General features: G+C 44.8%; 1 protein-coding gene across 1 annotated transcript in view; it reads right to left on the reverse strand.

Annotated features, from left to right (window-relative positions):
* LMBRD2 (LMBR1 domain containing 2) overlaps nucleotides 1-10,605 on the reverse strand; it is a 56,980-nt gene extending 46,375 nt beyond the window's left edge. The window contains exon 1 of the mRNA XM_074952477.1: nucleotides 10,315-10,605. The gene's annotated coding sequence lies outside the window, so the exon portion shown is untranslated. The remainder of the gene's footprint in view (nucleotides 1-10,314) is intronic.
* Between the last annotated feature and the right edge of the window lie 28 nt (nucleotides 10,606-10,633).

Consider the following 10,633-nt stretch of genomic DNA (forward strand, 5'->3'; position numbering starts at 1 on the left):
AGAAGGAGGAGACAGCGAAGCACTGCAGCTGCCCAGAACAGCAGCCGCTCTGCACTGCCCAGCTCTGACTTCCAGGCTCCAACCTGGCTGGGGCCTCGGGGTCAGGGAGAGGAAGAGAGGGGCGGGGTGGAGCTGCCCCCAGGACTGCCCCACTCTGGGTAAGGCACTTCAGCTTGAAGGGGGTCCTTAGTATCAGATGACTGAAATTCCCAACACTTGAAGAATTTTGAGCTGTGACGACAGAAGTAGCAGGGCAGAAGACCAGCAGTGAATCACTCTGCAGGATACAAATGTTGCCTTCTTAACATTTCAATCAGTTCCTTCAATTGCACAGAAAGAGATGCTGCCATGATGACAAAGTTTAAAAATTCAAGACTGAAGAGAAAAATATATATTTCCTTTTGTCTAAAAAGTTACCATTTACCAGGATTCTTCACGTTTGAGAGTAAGAAGATTGAGGGATGTCCCAAAAGAAAAGGTACGGAAGGCTGCAATCAGAAGCACTTTGTACAAGGCCAGTGCCAAAAACATCAACAGGAAGTGTGTGGACACACATGTACACATATAAAACAGAAGAGAGGACTTATCTATGCATACCAAAAATGGTCAATAAGAGACATCATTAAATAAAATTTATATTGCAGAGGAGAGTTTGCCGCTATTTAGGAAACAAGTTCTGGAATTCTTGTGAATCTAAAAACAGATTCTCTCCTGGGAGGCCAAATCCAAGCAAAAATGCTTTGCAAATGTGTAGAGGGGATCAGGTCACAGACCCGTTTACGCGCGAATCCGCTTAACGCGCGGTAGTGCCATGCCTCCCAGTGCTACCTATTTAACACGCAAGACTTGTTAACACGTGGTGCAGGAACTTGCTATGTAGCACTACAGATTTGCTCACTAACTCACTGACACAGAAATCGACAGGAAGTGCGGAACGGAAATGTGTTGTACGTCTTTACAGATATTGGTAAAGACGTATCACGCACGCTTAGTCATTGTCATGCTAGAGAGATATATAATATATAGTAGTTATATAGTAATATATATACACACTACGTTAGAAAATTTTAACCGTAGGCCTAATATAACGGCAGAGGGCAAGCGTTCCTACATCGTAGAAGAAAAGCTAGCTGCAATAGATCAAGTAAATAGCGGAGAAACCCAGACAAAGTTTCAAAAGATATTGGTTTCAGAGTAGCAGCCGTGTTAGTCTGTATCCGCAAAAAGAAAAGGAGTACTTGTGGCACCTTAGAGACTAACAAATGTATTTGAGCATAAACTTTCGTGAGCTACAGCTCACTTCATCGGATGCATTGGGATTGGGATTGCCGAATCTACTCTCCGAGGATGGCTAAAAAACGAATCTAAACTGAATAGCTTTGTACAAAATATTGATTCTGCCGCAGGGCTTAAGCAAAAGTGTGTGTGCTATTCAGCAAAACCCAAAACAGACAAAGCCATGCACACATGGTTTGCTCAGTAAAGGCTGAAAGGAATGCCGCTAAGTGGGCCAATTCTTCAAGCCAAAGCAACAAAATTTGGAAATTTAAGGGGGATGAATCATTCCAAGCCAGCAAGGGGTTTATAACTCATTTTAAAAAGCGTCATGGCATAGCGCAGATATCAATTTCTGGAGAAAGCCGATCAGCTGATGAATTGGCCACAAACATGTTTCCCGCCGAGTTAAAATCTATTTTACAAAATGAAGACTACCATGAAGAACAGCTTTATAATTGTGATGAAACAGCTTTATTTGCAAAACTGCTACCTGATAAGACTCTAGCCTTTAATTACGAGACACAGAAAACAGATGGATTTAAAAAGATAAAGATCCTGTGACTCTTTTTTGTAGTAATAAAACGGGCACCCATAAGCTTGCCCCTCTTCTCGTTGGCCGCTTTCATAACTCTTGCTGCTTTAATCACCTCAACAGAGCCAAACTGCCAGTAATATATGGTAACAGCAAAAATGCGTGGATGACGAGACACATTTTCGATGACTGGTTCCACAACAGCTTTGTTCCAGCTGTTCATAAGCATCTGCGGTCGAAGAACTGGAAGCCAAAGCACTTTTTCTACTTGACAATTGTCCAGCCTATCCTCCAGCCGAATCACTGGTATCGAGCGATGGAAAAATTTGAGTGCTATACCTACCATCCAACACAACATCAAAAATTTAGCCCTTAGACCAGGGCATTATTCAGAATTTTAAAAACAAACAATTATCGATGGGAGCTGATTTCAGCGATCATGTCATGCACGTCTTCAAGCATTTCAGAATTCCTGAAACAGTTAAACACGAAGAAAATTATTTATTTAGTTAAAAAAGCTTGGGACGGAGTAAAACAAAAGTCCATTAAAAACTGCTGGATGAAGGCTCTCGGTAATGTCTTTTCTGTCAAAGATGGCTCAGACTTGGAAAACTCCAGCAGTGGCACAGATTCAGAGCCAGACTTTGAAGGATTTTCGGAAGACCACCTCCTACAAACACGCACGCAGACAAGAGGATAAAGGTAAATTTCTCTTTCAAATGATAAAATATTTTAGTTTGGATACGTCACCGGAAATCATTACAGAGTAGCTGGAGATGGATGAAGACTGCCCGACTTCAGAATTTCTGTCCGAGTTAGAAATATTAACGGGCTGCGAGGCTATGTTGGACCGCAAAAGTGATGGTGAGGATGTAGTTGAAAAGGTCAAAATTTCGCCCACAGAAGCCCTTAGTGCTGTAGAAACTGTTGTAAGATTTATGGAGGAGCAAAAAGCAGAAAATATTGAAATCATTCATCCGTGGCAAATGACAGACTTCATAAGAAAGAAAGAAAATGAGAGCCAGAAAGAGCAGAAAATAACAACTTTTTTTCTAAGTGAATGGTAGACGCTTTTTTCAGCATGACCCTCTTAACCAGCGGTCCGTTAACATGTAGTCGTGACGGCTTAACTCCCAACATCTGCACGTAAACAGGTCTGTACCGTACAGGAACTCCTCACTTAAAGTCGTCCCGGTTAACGTTGTTACGTTGCTGATCAATTAGGGAACATGTTCATTTAAAGTTGTGCAATGCTCCCTTCTAACATCGTTTGGCAGCCGCCTGCTTTGTCCACTGCTTGCAGGAAGAGCAGCCTGTTGCAGCTAGCTGGTGGGTGGTTGGAACCAAGGTGGACAGGCAGCCCCCCTATCAGCTCCCCACTCGCCTAAGTTCCCTGTGCAGCAGCTGCTCAGCAGGCTATCAACTGCTGGCAGTTCAGCTGTCCCTCCCCCCACTGCCATGTGCTGCTCCTGCCCTCTACCTTGGAGCTGTTCCTCAAGACTCCTGCTTGCTGTGTGGGGGGGAGGGGAAGAAGCGGGGGCTAATGTCAGGGTGTCCCCCTCCCCCCTGCACCCCACTTACCCCATCTTCCATAGAGCGGGGGAACACACAGAGGGAGGGAGCTGCTGCCTTAAGCAGCAGCTGCAGCTTTGGTCAGGTCTCCGCTTGCTGATCTAATTAACAAGCCAATGTACTTCTGACCCCACTCTTCATACTTAAAGGGGAAATGTTTCAGAGTAACGGCCCTGTTAGTCTGTATTCGCAAAAAGAAAAGGAGTACTTGTGGCACCTTAGAGACTAGACAAGCCATTTACAACGCACACTTTGCTTCTCTACAAAAGAAAAAGGACACTAAACTTTCTAAAACACTACATGCCACAAGGGGCCACAGCAATGGTTCCCTCAACCCACCCAGCAATATTGTTAACCTATCCAACTATACTCTTAGCCCAGCAGAAGCAGTTGTCCTATCTCGGGGCCTCTCCTTCTGCCCATCCACCCCCACGAACATGATACAGTTCTGTGGTGACCTAGAATCCTATTTTCGACGTCTCTGACTCAAGGAATATTTCCAACACACCTCTGAACAACATACTAATCCACAGAGACCTCCCTACCAACACTACAAAAAGAAGGATTCTAGGAGGACTCCTCCTGAAGGTCGAGACAGCAGACTGGACTTCTACATAGAGTGCTTCCGCTGATGTGCACGGGCTGAAATTGTGGAAAAGCAGCATCACTTGCCCCACAACCTCAGCCGTGCAGAACACAATGCCATCCACAGCCTCAGAAACAACTCTGACATCATAATCAAAAAGGCTGACAAAGGAGGTGCTGTTGTCATCATGAATAGGTCAGAATATGAACAAGAGGCTGCTTGGCAGCTCTCCAACACCACTTTCTACAAGCCATTACCCTCTGATCCCACTGAGAGTTACCAAAAGAAACTACAGCATTTGCTCAAGAAACTCCCTGAAAAAGCACAAGATCAAATCCACAGACACACCCCTGGAACCCCAACCTGGGATATTCTATCTACTACCCAAGATCCATAAACCTGGAAACCCTGGGCGCCCCATCATCTCAGGCATTGGCACCCTGACAGCAGGATTGTCTGGCTATGTAGACTCCCTCCTCAGGCCCTACGCTATCAGCACTCCCAGCTACCTTCGAGACACCACTGACTTCCTGAGGAAACTACAATCCATCGGTGATCTTCCTGAGAACACCATCCTGGCCACTATGGATGTAGAAGCCCTCTACACCAACATTCCACACAAAGATGGACTACAAGCCGTCAAGAACACTATCCCCGATAATGTCACGGCTAACCTGGTGGCTGAACTTTGTCCTTACCCATAACTATTTTACATTTGGAGACAATGTATACCTTCAAATCAGCGGCACTGCTATGGGTACCCGAATGGCCCCACAGTATGCCAACATTTTTATGGCTGACTTAGAACAACGCTTCCCCAGCTCTCATCCCCTAACGCCCCTACTCTACTTGCACTATATTGATGACATCTTCATCATCTGGACCCATGGAAAAGAAGCCCATGAGGAATTCCACCATGATTTCAACAATTTCCATCCCACCATCAACCTCAGCCTGGTCCAGTCCACACAAGAGATCCACTTCCTGGACACTACAGTGCTAATAAACGATGGTCACATCAACACCACCCTATACCGGAAACCTACTGACCGCTATTCCTACCTACATGCCTCCAGCTTTCACCCTGACCACACCACACGATCCATTGTCTACAGCCAAGCTCTGCGATACAACCGCATTTGCTCCAACCCCTCAGACAGAGACGAACACCTACAAGATCTCTATCAAGCATTCTTACAACTACAATACCCACCTGCGGAAGTGAAGAAACAGATTGATAGAGCCAGAAGAGTTCCCAGAAGTCACCTACTACAGGACAGGCCTAACAAAGAAAATAACAGAACGCCACTGGCCGTCACCTTCAGCCCCCAACTAAAACCCCTCTAACGCATTATTAAGGATCTACAACCTATCCTGAAGGATGACCCATCACTCTCACAGATCTTGGGAGAAAGGCCAGTCCTTGCCTACAGACAGCCCCCCAACCTGAAGCAAATACTCACCAGCAACCACACACCACACAACAGAACCACTAACCCAGGAACCTATCCTTGCAACAAAGCCCGTTGCCAACTGTGCCCACATATCTATTCAGGGGACACCATCACAGGGCCTAATAACATCAGCCACACTATCAGAGGCTCGTTCACCTGCACATCCACCAATGTGATATATGCCATCATGTGCCAGCAATGCCCCTCTGCCATGTACATTGGTCAAACTGGACAGTCTCTACGTAAAAGAATAAATGGACACAAATCAGATGTCAAGAATTATAACATTCATAAACCAGTCGGAGAACACTTCAATCTCTCTGGTCATGCGATTACAGACATGAAAGTTGCGATATTACAACAAAAAAACTTCAAAACCAGACTCCAGCAAGAGACTGTTGAATTAGAATTCATTTGCAAATTGGATACAATTAACTTAGGCTTGAATAGAGACTGGGAGTGGTTAAGTCATTATGCAAGGTAACCTATTTCCCCTTGTTTTTTCCTACCCCCCACCCCAAAGACGTTCTTGTTAAACCCTGGATTTGTGCTGGAAATGGCCCACCTTGATTGTCATACACATTGTAAGGCGAGTGATCACTTTAGATAAGCTATTACCAACAGGAGAGTGGGTCTGTGTGTGTGTGTGTGGGGGGGGGGGGGGGGAGACGGGGTCCTGGATTTGTGCTGGAAATGGCCCACCTTGATTATCATACACATTGTAATGAGAGTGATCACTTTAGATAAGCTATTACCAGCAGGAGAGTGGGGTGGGGGGAGAGAAAACCTTTTGTAGTGGTAAACACCCATTTTTTCATGCTTTGTGCATATAAAAAGATCTTCTATACTTTCCACAGTATGCATCCTATGAAGTGAGCTGTAGCTCACGAAAGCTTATGCTCAAATAAAGGGGAAATGCGCATCTCAATCTCTCAAACACACACAGTCTCAAACACACAGAGAGAGACAGTCTCTGTCTCCCCTCCCTCCTTTCCTGCTGCCTTGTAGAGTGTGAGAGTTAACCCTTGAGGGCTCAGCCAATTGCTAGTTCATCATTTAGCAGTAAGGCATTCCCTGGGAAATATCCCACCCTCTGACTCCTCCACATCAACCAAGCTTCACAATCATCATCACTGTGTACCAGTATTAAATTGTTTGTTTAAAACTTAGTGTGTGTGTGTGTATATATATATATGAAGAGAGAGAGAGAGTCAGTCTTTTGTCTGGTGAAAAAAATTTCCCGGGAACCTAACCCCCACATTTACATTAAGCATTATGGGGAAATTGGATTCGTTTAATATCATTTCACTTAAAGTCGCATTTTTCAGGAACATAACTACAACGTTAAGTGCGGAGTTCCTGTATCTCTAATGGAGACACCTGAGACAGGAATGGTGGTAAGCTTACATCATGGTGTCCCCATTTCAAGAAAGTGATGGTTTAAGGCCAGCCAGATTATATGCATGTCCTTTTTTCTAAATGCTTTATGCAAATAGAATCCTGAGTGCCTTTTGACACTGGGTGCAGGAAAAGGATCTTGATGGGATAGGCACATGTGCCTAGGAAGATCTTAGTCTGATTCAGGTGGAAATCCAACACACTCTGGCAGGAATCTGAGATTAGTCTCTATCACCACCTTACCCTTGTAAAACTTAGAATAAGATGAAAGTCACTAAAACCTGAAAGCTCATTTACACTGCAAGCTAAAGTTACTGCCACCAGGAAAATTACTTTACATGTCAGAAAGTGAAACTCAGCTGAAATGACTGGTTCAAAAGGAGTCTCCCTCGACCAGGAATACATTAATACCTCATGACAAAGAGAGCTTTCAAAAGTACCAGACCTGTACCAACCTGACAACGGAACTATGGTCCTCTGTCCTGTCAGTAGCCTGTCTAGCTAGAAGAGGTATCCTAGGTTGGGATAGAATGACATGCCCTGGTTTTGAATGAAAATCTCAGCCTCAGGAGATTGGTTTTGACTATCTGCAACACAGCCAGAAGAATTAACTCCAAAAGAATTTTAATATCTAGAGACTTCTTGGGCTTGGTCTAAACTTAAAAATTTTACTGGCATGGTTATATCAGTTAGGAGTTTGATTTTTTTTTTGCTGACATAGGTATGCCAGTAAAAGCACTAGCGAAGCCACAGTTTTATCAATATAAAAGTGATTAAGCTATACCAGTATCAACATTTATATACCAGTATAAATGTCAACACCAGGAGGGATTTACCAGCATAAGTATACTGGTACCATTAAAATGGCAAGCGTTTTAGTATAGACCTGTTCTTGGTTTCTCATTTAAGAGGCATCGGTCACTGTTCAGAGGAACTTCAGCTGTATTTCCCCTCAGTGGTACAGCAAAGGGCACCAACTCTCAGCCTTCCAGTTACCCAGCAATTGCACTTTTGAGTAAAGACCCACATCTCACTCCCTTCTGATTGGGGTATTACCAGACTTCACAATTCCCTGCCTTCACTGTGTTATTCCCAGCAGAGACAGTCTGCCCAGGCACAGTGAGACTGACTGCCCATAGTCATTGGTATCACACACCTCTTTTTATGCAAGCCTATTTTATTATTAGGCTAAAAGCACTAGAGAGAACACATTAAAAACAACAGAAGCTATACACATGCTAATAAGCTTACCAGACATCACCTGAGCTCTGACATGGGTTCTGGCAGGAGCAGCAGTCTTTCAATGCCCCACCCAAGGGGTTTACTTTATGGTCACAAATTCATCACAGTTTCAACTGATCACAAGCACGCCATTTTATGGGGCCTCAGTAGACCAAGTCCTTCCAATCCTACTCTAAGAATTGAGGCCCTCCATGGTCATCAGAGTCCTGTCCATTTACAGAATCAAGGAGTGGCCCTGAGCCAGTTTAAACCAGGCTCTTTATCCAAAAATCCTTTCTTTGTCTGTTGGTCCCTGGAGAATCCAGTTTGAACTACTATATGCGTACCTCTCCAGGGTGGCTTCAAAGGGCTGATAAAGTAAGTACATTAGCATCCCCCTCCTGCTAGAGGACATACATACAAAGCCACAACAACACACTGAATTGGGGGTTAATACCTTCGATGTACATTAAGGTTTAACTGAATTCAATAAAGTTTATCTTAAGTCCAGAAGGTGTGTTGGGGTATTGTCAGTCTGTCGCAGTATCTACTGGTTAATTATAAACTACAGGAAAGAAAAATTGCATATTAGTCTGAGAAACTTTTTTTTTTAAATCCTCAAAGAGTTCAAATCTTAATATCTGAGTCAAGTTAAAAAGTAAATAAAAAAAACAATCTATTTCCTTATTGCATACTGCTTTATTTCCAAAGAGGCAAACAAATAGTAAATCTTTTATAAAGTAGGAATCAGACAGATGGGAAATAGGAAAAGCTCCTTTACCCTTCCACATAAAATTCATGGTTTGGAGGGATAAGTTGGTAATGACTTGCACAAGACTTACGGCTGTTATCTTACTGTGCAATGAAATTTAACATGAACTGGACAGAGCCAACAGTTCCACATAGTTCTGTTCTTTTGTGAGCTTATTAAATTTTTCTACATAATCAATCAGCCATTATAAAATGAATCCAGTATGCAATTGATCAGGCTGGATACAAGCTGTTGACTGGGAGAGAAATTGCCAAAAAATATTCAAATCTGAGTCATTTCCCCCTTCATCACCAATATTAAAACATATTGTTAGGACAAACATGATGAAAAATTGTATTACTGAAATGGAAATTTCATATGAAACTCCACAAAAGGTTTTATTATGAAGGTTTTAGTAAGAACCTTGCACAAAGTCTGAATGGATGTGATTAATGATCCAATTAAAACACTTGGGTGGAGCAGTTGAGCTCTACAAAGGTGTTTTAGAACTGCTTCTGAAAAAACAAAAAAGCCTTTCAAAGGGAAACAGAACAAATCCTTTTGTCAACATGGTGCCAGACTTCCTGAACCACAAACCCTCTCTTTGTTGCTGTGCTTCCCCACAGAAATATTGCTAAAGCAGACATCAGCAGATTTTATAAATAACGAGCTGTAGCTCACGAAAGCTCATGCTCAAATAAATTGGTTAGTCTCTAAGGTGCCACAAGTACTCCTTTTCTTTTAGCTATACAAAATATGCTAAACTTGACTAGTCAATCACTTTGTCAGTACTTTGGAGAAGTAACCTAGTAATTTGTAATATGACTAGCACAATAACTCTCTCACTTTGGGAACAAGAAGTTGACAGTAAACCAGAAAATAATCTGACTGTAAACTCTTTGGGGCAGGGATCTGTCTATTTGTCTCTAAGCATCTGACACACTTTGGGGCACAAAAATAATAATAAATGTTATTCAGCAGTTGTGGGTCTTGGAAAGATAGAGAAAATTGGTCGACCGCAGAATAACCACACTTATTTCTAACTTCCCAAAAAACCCTCCAAACCTATCCTGAGAGCAGACACAGCTCAGTTTTTAAGGTCCCATCTGAAGCGTGCCTATTATTCAGACATTCTGAACTTTATAGGTGCGTCTTCCTTTCTGAGCCCACTTCGTTTGTGGGGCCCGACATGGAATACAGGCCTGTGCTCTGGGCCCACAAATCACCCGGGGGGGGGGGAGCAAGATATCGCCACATTCCGCCCCCCCCCCCCGCCATGCCGCCCCCGTACGCACCCCCTACGCCCCTCCCCCTACCGCCGTCCCGCCCCCATACACCCCCCGCTGTCATGCTCCCTTGTGCCCCCTTCCCGCCCTGGTGACACAAAACTGGCCCCTCTCTCCCAAGGCCGCCCCGCACCCCTGCCAGGAGCTGCTCTCTGGCCGCAGCGGGGGGAAGGGGGCAGCTGAGGGGAACGGTGTCTGGGGCGATCCCTCAGGAACAAGCCACCCCGCTGGCTCACCTGGGGCTGAGCCACTCTCTCAGCACCGGGGCCTCCGCCAGCCTCTGTCCTCCTCCATCCTCCCCCTGCTGCGGCTGCTGCCCCGGGCGCCTGGCTCCGTGAGCGACTGCCCCGGCCGAAGCGGGGCTTCAAACTGCGCCACAGCAGCCGGCCACAGTTCCCTTGAGGCCCGGCTTCCTCCGTGTCACCGCGACTGGGGCAGCCGGTTCCCCAGCTGCTGACATTTCCCTTTGGCCAATCGCTCGCCGTCCAACCACGTCATCGACCGACGCCCAGCCGGGCCGCACGGGCTTCTGGGTAGGCCGACTCCGGCGCCGCT

Source organism: Natator depressus, chromosome 5, assembly GCF_965152275.1.
Source record: "Natator depressus isolate rNatDep1 chromosome 5, rNatDep2.hap1, whole genome shotgun sequence".
Taxonomy (NCBI): domain Eukaryota; kingdom Metazoa; phylum Chordata; order Testudines; family Cheloniidae; genus Natator; species Natator depressus.